Source organism: Pan troglodytes, chromosome 8 (genome assembly GCF_028858775.2).
Source record: "Pan troglodytes isolate AG18354 chromosome 8, NHGRI_mPanTro3-v2.0_pri, whole genome shotgun sequence".
Classification (NCBI taxonomy): domain Eukaryota; kingdom Metazoa; phylum Chordata; class Mammalia; order Primates; family Hominidae; genus Pan; species Pan troglodytes.
Genome location: NC_072406.2, coordinates 81,058,893 through 81,071,107, shown reverse-complemented (window position 1 = coordinate 81,071,107; position 12,215 = coordinate 81,058,893). Strand labels below are relative to the sequence as shown.

The following is a 12,215-nucleotide window of genomic DNA, read 5'->3' as shown; positions in this document are numbered from 1 at the left end:
TGATTAGACCTTCTGGATTTGACAACACACTAAATACTTATTTTCAACACATTAACTCCCATGAGCTGGCCACACAATAGATATTTACAGAAAAATGTCAGGACTGCTGCTGCTTTACCTGCATCACGTCAAGTTTGGGATGCAGAAGCTTTGAGATGAGATGCAGAAGCTTCAACTAGGATTGCCTAGTTTTTAATTCATACTGATAAGATAGTGATAGGCACTCTTCCTGGATGAGGAAGTATTTCCTTACAGCATGCAGAAATCACAGAGGGGAAGATAAGAACTGTCACAGCTGTTCAAAGAATAGGTTGCTCTCAAAATGGGTATCTACAGTTACGGCCCTGAGAATGGGATGCCTTTCAATCACTTCTGAAAGGAAGTCTTGTGAAATGGAGACGATAAGCCACTATCACTGTTAACATCAATATAGGATTAGCTCAGAACTTAGAGGGGCAAATAATGACTAACATCATGTATATTTCAGAAGGAGGCAATCCCGGCCATTTGCTGAAGAAAGTTGCTGTAAGTCCCCAAAGAACCTGGATCCACCCAGGCCCCAGGTCTCTGTGGGCAGGGTTGGTGTGGAGGTGACGAAGCCCAGCAGAGGCCTCCCACTCCCAGGCTTTGTGGTGACAGGAGCTGGGATAGGGCTCCACTTTGCATCATGAGATAAAACATGTGTAGTGCTACCATTTAGCCCAGACTATACACATATACATATACGTTACCAAAAGCATCACAGAAACTGCAGCCTTGCCTGCTTCTCTCCTACTGATGGAAGAGGGGCTCAAGTGGCCCAGAATAATAAACAGGACCTGCACAAGAATCCAGGAAGGCCTATCTACACCCTCAGGTGCTTTCCCATCCCTGCTTAGCCACTCTACCCCATTGCCCACCCTCTCTCCCAACCTCTGAACCGCTCGTGTCCCAATCTGGAAAGCATCACTGAGTTTCTGCATTAATAGTCTCTTTCAGGTCTCCCAGCTGCTTTCAAGTTGATTACAGACTCTGTGGCCTCTGAAATATTAACTTTTAAAAGATAAAAGCCACTTCAGGGATACAATTCACATAAATGTAGTTTTACTAAGAAGCATTTCTAGGCTGTTAGAAATTTTAAAGACACAAACTGTCCAACTTTAAGACTGTGAATTCCCTTTTCTTCAGCACAGAAGGAAGGTTTCAGGTTATATCTGGGTGGAGGTGACCGCTCCTCAGCAGGACTGCAGTATATGTTCACAAGGCCATTGCCTTAGAAACCAAATGTAAAGTTTGCAACCCTTAAGAAATCTCAACTGAGGCTGTAGGTCAGCAGCTCTGATCTCTACGTGGGAGGGTCACCCGACTTCTGCTTCTAGGAGCTGGCCACCTTCTTCACACTAAGCCATCCATTACTGCACCATTGACCCATGGCATCCTGGAGGTTTTCTCAGAGTGTGACCAGGCAGAACAAGCGAGGTCCATCTGCACAGGCTATCTGGCTTTTCCAGGGACTTTGCACACTGACACAACAACCTAACCCCATTCTAGACAAGAACTCGGATTCTCTTGGGTTTCAGTCTAGAAAAGGAGCTCCAACATCTCCTTTAAATACACTTGCTTCCTGCCTTATTGCTTTTCTAGACCCTTCTTCCTTTTTAGGCACCTAAGACTGATGTTCTCCACTTATGAGACATCCCCTCTCCCAAGTGCCCCACAGCCAGTTCTCCTGCTCCTACCAGGCTTTCTCACCTGAAGCTCCCTTCACCAACCCTCATGCCCAGGCCACCTCCTCCCTTTCCCACCACCACCTCAGGCTCCAGCCTGGCAGCCCAGTGCATGGTGCCTCAGCTCTAATTTAGGGGGCAAAGCCAATTCTCATGAGCCTGGAGCAGCATGGACTGCTGGGTCACCACTCCACACCCATCCTGCTTCTAATGTGACCCAAAGGAGCAGTCAGTAGCAAGAGAAACAGAATCTTTGTCTTTTAAGAATTGGGTTTAGGATAAATGTCACTGCAAACTTGGGATCCTTAGCTAAGTTATTTTACAACTGTATAGTGAGAGACTCCAGAAAGATTTACCTAACTCTGAGCGTGTGTTTACATCTGAAGGGAAAATGAGGCCCAGGACCTTGGAGACATGCCTAGGACATAAAAACTGGAGCCACCAGAGCTGACCTGGCTCCTAGAAAGATGTATATTCCAGAAGGTTAAATAGAGAACCCGGGATCCTTCCATTCTGTCTCCAGGCAGCAAAGATGCTTCCTCCCTCCTTTCAGGAGGGGAGGGAAGCAGTTGCCTTTTTCTCCTTCATGTAAACAAAGAAATTCCATTTTTCTCTGTCCCTCACCTATGAAGTGTCTGACCACTACGACTGGAGATTTTTCCATCTGACTTTCATCATACCACCCTGGGGTAAGCCCTGGGGTAGGGAGTGCCTATGTAGTTATAATTATTTGCATATTATTTTTTTCTCTTACTCTGTAAATAACAAATGCTTCTGATGCAGAAGACACCATGTTTGCATTCAAAATAAAATTAATAAAGATGATTATTAAAATCCCAACAGTTATGGCAACAAAGATGATAGGGTCCTATTTGTCACCTGGTTTACTGGAAGAGACAGACAAGGGCCTGTAGTTGGTTAGGAGGATTGGAGCAATATCTATGGGAACCAGCACAGACCTACTGAAAGGACTGGAAAATGTGTTAGCCAGGGATCAGGAGGTAGGCTTGGAAAATGCTGCCAGAATGGCACCTTTGGATTTTGCTGTCCTCCCCAGGTGGGAGGGGAAGGGACCTGGAAATTCTTAGAGATGAGCTTTAGGTGGGACGAGAGAAGTTTCTGTCGCTGTCTCCTTGCAGTGAGAGGGAGAGGGTTCTTGAGGCTCCCTCCGCCAGAGTGGGTCTATGAGGGCTGCAGGGCCACGCTGCAGCAAGGAGGAGGGTGTCTGGCCTACTGACTTGGAGACACTTTTCTGTTCTCCTCTAATCCTTAGTTCCCTTCCTACCCCAGCTGATCTTCCTGTCTCAGGAGGTACTGCACTAGTCCCCTACACAGGGGAAACAAGAGTGTAGGGGAGAGATTTGAATGTTGATAGTTGTGTCAGGTACTAGCACCCTCGTGCCCACGTGGGAGATGGATGCTGAGGAATGCAGACAGAAACCTCTGTGAGCAGCAGAAACAGTCCTGGAGACTTCTCTCCTAGGGTCCAAACGGGGAGAAGGAGAAGGAGAGCTCTCATACGCCATGCTGTCACCTGCATTCTGCCTCCCTTTTTGCATTTCCTCCAAAGAGGGAGGAAATAGCTTCTCCCTGCAGCTGCAATTTTATCCCTGTAAATGCTGAATTTAACTGTTAGGGTTTGAGCAAAACTTTGGGAAAAAAGAGGAGTTTAAAAACAGCTTTGGTCCAGGTGCAGTGGCTCACACCTGTAATCCCAGCACGTGACCCGTCTTTAGCTGAACTAAGGAGGAAGTCCTAAAACATGAGGAGAGCATTTTGCCCTGCTCTCCCAACCTGCTACCCTGTGCCCTCTTCCTGACTGCTCTTCTGGGTGCAGTGAGCACTCTGAATTCAGACTGACTGCTGAGTACACCATTTCTGACTGACAGCTCTGGTCACAGACAGTAGGGGACGGTCCCAGCTCACATACGGTCCACACGTAACATCTTGCACACCTCCAGATGTCATAACACAGCAGGACAGATGAATTGGGCAGGACTGCTTAAAACTGCCCCCAGGAAGTCCCTCTGAAAACAAGAACTGACCTGAATTATTTGGGCTGAATTGGGAGGGGCCCCCAAGTTTATCAGCTGATGGGAGATGAGAGGACACATTAAGAGTCTTTTTTTGGTTTGTTTTTTCCTTTTTTTAGCCAGGTGCAGTGACTTACGCCTATAATCCTGCCATTTTGGGAGGCTGAGGTGGGAGGATCACTTAAGCCCAGGAGTTAGAGACCAGCCTGGGTAATATAATGAGATCCCATCGCTACAAAAAATTTAAAAATTTAAAAATTAGCCTGGCTTGGTGGTGTACATCTGAGGTCCCAGCTATGTGAGGCTGAGGCGGGGGGATCGCTTAAGCTGGGGAGGTCGAGGCCGCAGTGAACTGAGATCATGCCACTGCACTCCAGCCTGGGTGATACAGAGAGACCCAGTCTCAAAAAACAAGTCTTTAAGAGTTAAAAAAAATTTTTTGGCCAGGTACCGTGGCTCATGCCTATAATCTCAGCACTTTGGGAGGCCAAGGCGGGAGGATCACCTGAGGTCAGGAGTTCAAGGCCTGTCTGACCAACATGGCAAAACCTCGTCTGTACTAAAAATACAAAAATTAGCTGGGTGTGGTGGTGCATGCCTGTAATCCCAGCTACTCGGGAGGCTGAGGCAGGAGAATTGCTTGAACCCGGGAGACGGAGGTTGCAGTGAGCCAAGATCACGCCACTGCACTCCAGCCTGGGTGACAGAGCAAGACTCTATCTCAAAAAAAAAAAAAAAAAAATTTTTTTAAGAAACAGTCTTTCTGTCACCCAGGCTGGAGTGCAGTGGTGTGATCACAGCTCACTATAACCTCAAACTCCTAGGTTCAAGGGATCCTCTCACCTCAGCATCCCAAGTAGCTGCATCTCCAGTACCTGGGACCACAGGCATGCACCACCATGCTTAGCTAATTTTAAAATTTTTTGTAGAGATAGTCTGGCTATGTTGCCCAGGCTGGTCTCCAACTCAAGCAATCCTCCTCCCTAGGCATTAGGAGCCTTATCTACTGTGCATGCCTAGAAGGTAATGTCTTACTTGGTAGCCCTAACAATTGTAAACTCTTTGTTACCAGGGGTGCCATGTGTGCCCTCTGGGGTCATGCATATGAAAGGTAGGCATTAATTTATCTCTGGTAAAAAAACACTGGCTTATACCTAGAGGTGGTTCAAGTCTTTGAGAAAACACCCCAGGTAGATCAAGTAGCCCTCAGACATGCACTCTGTGGGCAGCATACCTGTAGTGAGTTATGCCATTGGAAAGGTGGTATGGGCCAGGTGGAGTGGCTCACACCTGTAACCCCAGCACTTTAAGAGGCCAAGGTGGGCAGATTCCTTGAGTTCAGGAGTTCAAGATCAGCCTGGACAACATGGTGAAACCCAATCTCTACTAAAAATAACAAAAATTAGCCAGGCGTGGTGGCATGCACCTGTAGTCCCAGCTACTCGGGAGGCTGAGGTGGGAGGATCACCTGAGCCCAGAGAGGTCAAGGCTGCATGCAGTGAGCCGTGATTGCACCACTGGACTCCAGCCTGGGTGACAGAAAGAGACCTTGTCTCAAAAGACAAAAAACGGGCTGGGCACAGTGGCTCACACCTGTAATCCCAGTACTTTAGGAGGCTAAGGCGGGTGGATCACCTGAAGTCAGGAGTTCAAGATCAGCCTGACCAACATGGTGAAACTCCTTCTCTACTAAAAATATGAAATTAGCCCAGCGTGGTGGCGCATGCCTGTAATCCCAGCTACTTGGGAGGATGAGACAGGGGAATCACTTGAACCTGGGAGGCGAAGGTTGCAGTGAGCTAATATTGTGCCACAGCACTCCAGCCTGGGCAACAAGAGTGAAACTCTGTCTAAAAAGAAAAAGAAAAAAAAAAAAAGAAAAAGGCTGGGCGCGGTGGCTCACACTTGTGATCCCAGCACTTTGGGAGGCCAAGACAGGCATATCACCTGAGGTCGGGAGTTTGAGACCATGCTGACCAACATGGAAAAACCCTGGCTCTACTAAAAATACAAAATTAGCCAGGCATGGTGGCTGATGCCTGTAATCCCAGATACTTGGGAGGCTGAGGCAGGAGAATCGCTTGAACCCGGGAGGCGGAGGTTGCAGTGAGCCGAGATCATGCCATTGCACTCCAGCCTGGCAGCAAGAGTGAAACTCCGTCTCAAAAAACAAAAAACAAAAAACAAAAAAAAAAAGAAAGGTAAGAAAGGTGGTATGAAATTTGTTCCATACTTTAATTGAAGTGACTTATGACCCTGACTCAGCCTGAAAAGCCCTGCCATTCAGGTCAGCTTCAAATCACTGGCCAATTATACAGAAGACAGAATTTGCTACAGATTTCTTCCTTGCAGGCCATGACAAAGTCTTACCAAATTAATAATACACCCAGCTAAATGTCCTGAGCCAGGTTAATTCAGAAACTTGAGAGTCACCAGCCTTTCTAAAGTAAACCTTTATGGTAAATGAGATTTGTTCAACTGACTAAAACCAGAAGCCTTGGAGGGTGAGCTAAGACCACAGAGTGGGGTTGATCTCATCCTGCCCTCGCGAGTTCTGCAGGCAATAGCTGAATAAGTGCTGCTTAAGGCGAACCCAACGGATTGGGTCCTAGCACCTGCTGATCACATTAAAACAAAATGACCGGCCGGGCACAGTGGCTCACGCCTGTAATCCCAGAGCTTTGGGAGGCCGAGGCGGGTGGATCACCTGAGGTCAGGAGTTTGAGACCAGCCTGGCTAACATGGTGAAACCCCGTTTCTACTAAAAATAACAAAAAATTAGCTGGGCATGGTGGCGCATGCCTGTAATCCCAGCTACTCGGGAGGCTGAGGCAGGAGAATCGCTTGAACCCAGGAGGTGAAGGTTGCAGTGAGCCAAGATTGCACCATTGAACTCCAGCCTGGGTGACAAGAGCGGAACTCTGTCTCCAAAAAAAAAAAAAAAAAAAAAAAGAAGTGTTTCCCAGTCACACAGGTAGTAAGAAATATACTCAGACAACTGCCAAGTAAGGCTTCCCTATGACAAGTAAGTCTGACTTCACTTTCAATGCAAAATGAACCTAACACCACCATCTCACATATGAATTCTGATTCTGAGTGACAGAGCGAGACTCCATCTCAAAAAAAAAATTAGCCAGGCATGGTGGCATGTGCCTGTAGTCCCAGTTACTCAGGAGGCTGAGGCAGGAATATCTCTTGAGCCCAGGAGCTGAGGCTGCAGTGAGCTATGATCGTGAGACGGCACTACAGCCTGGGCAATAGATTGAGACCCTGTCTTGGAGAAAAAAAAAAAAAAGACAAAAAAATCTTAAAAGCAGTAAGAGAAAAACTTAAACTCATACAGGCAAATCACAATAAGATTAACAGCTGACTTCTCATCAGAAACAACAGAGGTCAGAAGACAGTGAGATAACATATTTATTTATTTTTGAGAGGGAGTCTCACTCTGTCGCCCAGGCTGGAGTGCGGTGGCACAATCTCGGCTCCCTGCAACCTCCACATCCCAGGTTCAAGTGTTTCTGCTACCTCAGCCTCCCAAGTAGCTGGCATTACAGGCACTCACCACCACGTCTGGCTAATTTTTGTATTTTTAGTAGAAATGGGGTTTCACCATGTTGGCCAGGCTGGTCTCCAACTCCTGAACTCAGGTGATCTGCCCGCCTCAGCCTTCCAAAATGCTGGGATTACAGGCGTGAGCCAACACGCCCGGCTGTTTGTTTTTAAGACAAGAGTCTCACTCTGTTGCCTAGGCTGGAGTACAGTGGTGCAATCTCAGTTCACTACAACCTCCACCTCCTGGGTTCAAGCAATTCTTCTGCCTGAGCCTCCCAAGTAACTGGGATTACAGGTGCACACCACCATGCCCAGCTAACTTTTGCATTTTTAATAGAGACAGGGTTTCACCATGTTGGCTAGGCTGGTCTTGAACTCCTGACCTCAAATGATCCACCTGCCTCAGCCTCCCAAAGTGCTGGGATTACAGGTGTGAGCCACTGTGCCCAGCAAATAGATGTACATATTTTGGGGGGTACATGTGGTAATCTGGTACATTCATACATTCATATAGTGCATAAAGACCATATCAGGGTAATTAGGATATCCATCACCTTAAATATTTATAAGTTTAATGATTTTTTTTACTACCACAATTGGATAATAATTATATTAGAAAGTGAATTAAAACACAATTAAGCTTACTCTTAGAACACTCAACTTCCTAGAATCTCCCTTTCTCCACTCTTTTTTCTTTTTTTTTTTTTTTTTTAGATAGTCTCACTCTGTAGCCCAGGCTCGAGTGCAGTGATACAATCACAGCTCACTGCAACCTTCCTTGACCTCCCAGGCTCAAGCAACCCTCCCACCTCAGCCTCCTGAGTAGCTGGGACCAAAGGTGTACACAACACACCTTGCTAATTTATTGTTTGTGGAGATAGGCTCTCCCTATGTTGCCCAGGCTGGTCTCCAACTCCTGGGCTCAAGTGATCCTCCCCTCAGCTTCCCAAAGTGTTGGAATTACAGGTGTGAGCCACCGCACCTGGCCTCTCTTGCTTTTTTTGTGTTTGTTTGCTTTTTGTTGGTTTTGTTTTTTATTTTTTTCTTGAGACAGAGTCTCGCTCTGTCACCCAGGCTGGGGTGCAGTGGCTCGATCTCGGCTCACTGCAGCCTTGATCTCACGGGCTCAAGCAATCCTCCCACCTCAGCCTCCCAAGTAGCTGGGACTACAGCTGAACGCCACCATGCCCAGCTAATTTTTGTATTTTTTGTAGAGACAGGATTTCACCATGTTGCCCAGGCTAGTCTTGAACTCCTGAGCTCATGCAATCCACCTGCCTTGGCCTCCCAGTGCTGGGATTACAGGCGTGAGCCACTGTGCCCAGCCAAATGTTTAAAAGTATATCTAAATCAACTTGTGCACCACCACAATGACCACCACAATAATATACATGCCACACTTTGGGAAATATTGCCCTAATCCATTGTGTGGGATGAAAGTGTGTGAATGGAAATAGAAGGCACTGTCTTTGCAAAGTGCCCTGGTTTGATAACCAGGCTTCCTTCTGAAAAGGATGTCTTCAACTATTTTATGCACTTTGTGCTGAAGGCCCATCAAGTAACCACTGAGCTCTACAGCACTTTAAGTTGGAAAGTGCTTAAGGTGGGAGGGAGGGGAGCTCTTTTTATTACCAAGGCTTTCAACCAGCAAATATAACTATGGCCAACTGCAGGGCTAGAGAAATAAGCTTCGGTTTAAAAACAAAAAACATTCCGGGTGCAGTGGCTCACGCCTGTAATCCCAGCACTTTGGGAGGCCGAGGCAGGCAGATCATGAGGTCAGGAGATCCAGACCATCCTGGCTAACATGGTGAAACCCTATCTCTACCAAAAATACAAAAAATTAGCCAGGCGTGGTAGCCTGTAGTCCCAGCTACTCAGGAGGCAGAGGCAAGAGAATCGCTTGAGCCCGGGAGGTGGAGGTTGTAGTGAGCCGAGCTCACACCACTGGACTCCAGCCTGGGCGACAGCAAGACTCCATCTCAAAACAAAAACAAAAACAAAAAACACAGCTCTGGGCTTTCTGAAAAGCCCCATCCCCAAATGCTATTGCTTTCCAGGTACTGGCCATTTTACATGACCCACAATTACCATTTAAAGGGCAAGCCGTATCTTTCTTAGGGTTGTGAAGAGTCAGATGGATGGTAAGTTTAGGAGAAGAGGATTCGGAAAAATGCTGTGATAAAAAATCAATAAACACAAAAACTCCTCCTTGCAGGTAATTTTTCAACCTGTATTGCAACAGAAATCAAAATCTAGAACAAGGATGAAAGAACAATCATGAGAGGAATTTGAGTAACATATCTCACCCTGTAAGCTTCCGCCCTTACTAGCTTTCTGTGTACAAGCGCTTGGCCCAATCAGATGGGAGAGGCCTTGTGCACAAGGCCGGGCAGGAGGTGCCCTGAGCTCCCTGGGTCCTCCCCAGCATGATCCACAGATGAACCTCCCCTGGTTGAGGGCTCCTTCCACAGCTCCCTGAGACTGAAACTCCCTCTCTCAGATGGGCAGAAATCACAACTGTCCATTTTTCAAAGCATAATTTTCATCCTGTATAAATTAAAAATAATATGGGCCATTCCATACTATTAATAAATGGTAATTTATAAATTAAATAATAGGAAGAGTTCGGGAATTACTGGCCTAAGAGAATCACTCAGTGATTCAATGGGTTGAGAACAGTACATCACAGCATGGAACACATCTACGCCACAGACTGTAGCTGAAGTTCAGAGACTGGAAGGAGCTGGCCAGTTAGGGGAGAAGTTAGGACTGGAATCCAGGTCTCATGGACACACAGGGCCAATAATGCCTGGTTGAACCTGAAAAAGCAAAGCCTGGGCTACAAGAATGTAGTCCTAATTCAGAAGAAAGTTGTTCCTGTGTCTTAACACCATGGTGATTTTTCAGCACATGAAATCAAGATGGCCGAAGGATATGCTCCAGAGTGACAGAATGAGGCCTCCAGGACAGCCTGAGATGCCAGACGTGGGTCCCATGCCTGGCTTGGCACCCTGTGAGTTCCACAATAATAATTAACTGCTAACGTTGTCAGGCACGGTGGCTCATGCCTGTAATTCCAGCACTTTGGGAGCCCAAGGCAACAGGATTGCTTGAGCCCAGGAGTTTGAGACCAGCCTGAGAAACACAGCAAGAACTCAACTCTACAGGAAAATTTTTAAAAAATTAGCCAGGCATGGTAGCACGAGTGTGTAGTCCTAGCTACTTGAATGGCTGAGGCAGGAGAATCACACGCGCCTAGGAACTTGAGGTTACAGTGAGCTATGATCATGCCACTATACTCCAGCCTGGGAGACAGAGTGAGACTGTCTCAAAAAACAAAACAAAACAAAACAAACAAACTGCTCACATTCACTGATAGCTCACTGTGTGCTGGGCCCTCTCCTAAGTGCTTTATGTGTATTGTTTCATTTAATCCTTGCAACCACACTATGAAATTGGTAGTATTATCATCTGTTTCACAGATGGGGAAGCAGAGGCATGAAAGGTTAAGCAAACTGCCCGTCATCTCATATCTGAAGGCCCTCCTCCCCCTTCTTAAATATCTAACCTGACCAGTGGCATTGCAGCTCCAAGCAGTAGCATGGAATGCCCACACAAAAGCTGGGTGGAAAGGTGAAAGGTCTTGCAGGCCACTGGGCTTAGGTGGCAGGCAGTAGTACAGCTGGGTTGTGCCTGACCTGGCTGAGGTCTGGATGGAATTAGCATCTTCCAGTTATGATCCATTAGCAGGGACTAAGGGCCAGGCTCCTTGCCTCTGCCCTGAAGGAGACATGGGAAGGAAAATGCCAGATGTGTTTTCCAGGTATGTCCTCAGGGCAACAGGACCTAGTGTCCCTCACTATGTCCCACCTGGCACCCAGGTCAGGGCTGGCCCAGCATGGTTCTTGATCGACAACTAAAGGAAAGGACTTGATCTATTCCAGGCAAGATGGAGGCAGGAGAAGAGAAGACTTAAAAATACTTCTATCGGCCAGGCACAGTGGCTCACGCCTGTAATCCCAGGACTCTGAGAGGCCGAGGCTGGCAGATCACCTGAGGTCGGGAGTTTGAGACCAGCCTGACCAACATGGAGAAACCCCGTCTCTACTAAAAATACAAAATTAGCCAGGCGTGGTGGCACATGCCTGTAATCCCAGCTACTTGGGAGGCTGAGGCAGGAGAATTGCTTAAACCCGGGAGGTGGAGGTTGCGGTAGCCGAGATCATGCTATTGCACTCCAGCCTGGGCAACAAGAGCGAAACTCCGTCTCAAAAAAAAAAAAAAAAAAAAAAAAACTTCTACCTTCCGGCGGTGCAGTGGCTCATGCCTGTAATCCCAGCACTTTGGCAAGCCGAGGCAGGTGGATCACTAGAGGTCAGGAATTCGAGATGAGCCCAGCCAACATAGTGAAATCCCATCTCTACTAAAAATACAAAAATTTGCCGGGCGTGGTGGTGCACGCCTGTGATCCCAGCTACTTGAGAGCCTGAGGTAGGAGAATCGCTTGAACCTGGGAGGCGGAGGTTGCAACGAGCTGAGAGCGTGCCATTGCACTCCAGCCTGGGCAACACACTGATCTCGAGAAAAACAAAACAAAACAAAACAAAACAAAACCTTCTACCTTCCAATCCCCAAATCCACCTGTGACCCAGCAAAACAAACTCCCCCACAACCCAAGCCACCATAATAACATGTGTCTGCTGATGCTCTTTAAACTCATACTGGGGTCATCTTTTGTTGCTGTTCAAAATATTTTTTCCCCTCAGTTGATACAGATGTTCTAATTCTCCTCAAGGGATTTGTTCCTTTTTGATCCTCAGTGCCACTGTGCCTCTGGAGAATTTAAGTGAGTCTACTGAGGTTTCCATTTTCTGGCTTTTTCAAGCACCTGAATTCCTTATTCCTTGGTATCTGGAAGGCA

General features: G+C 47.1%; 1 protein-coding gene across 3 annotated transcripts in view; it reads right to left on the bottom strand.

The window, feature by feature from the left end:
- The window catches only part of STOX1 (storkhead box 1), a 64,756-nt gene that overhangs the window by 33,329 nt on the left and 19,212 nt on the right, over positions 1-12,215 (bottom strand). The gene's annotated exons all lie outside the window — the stretch shown is intronic.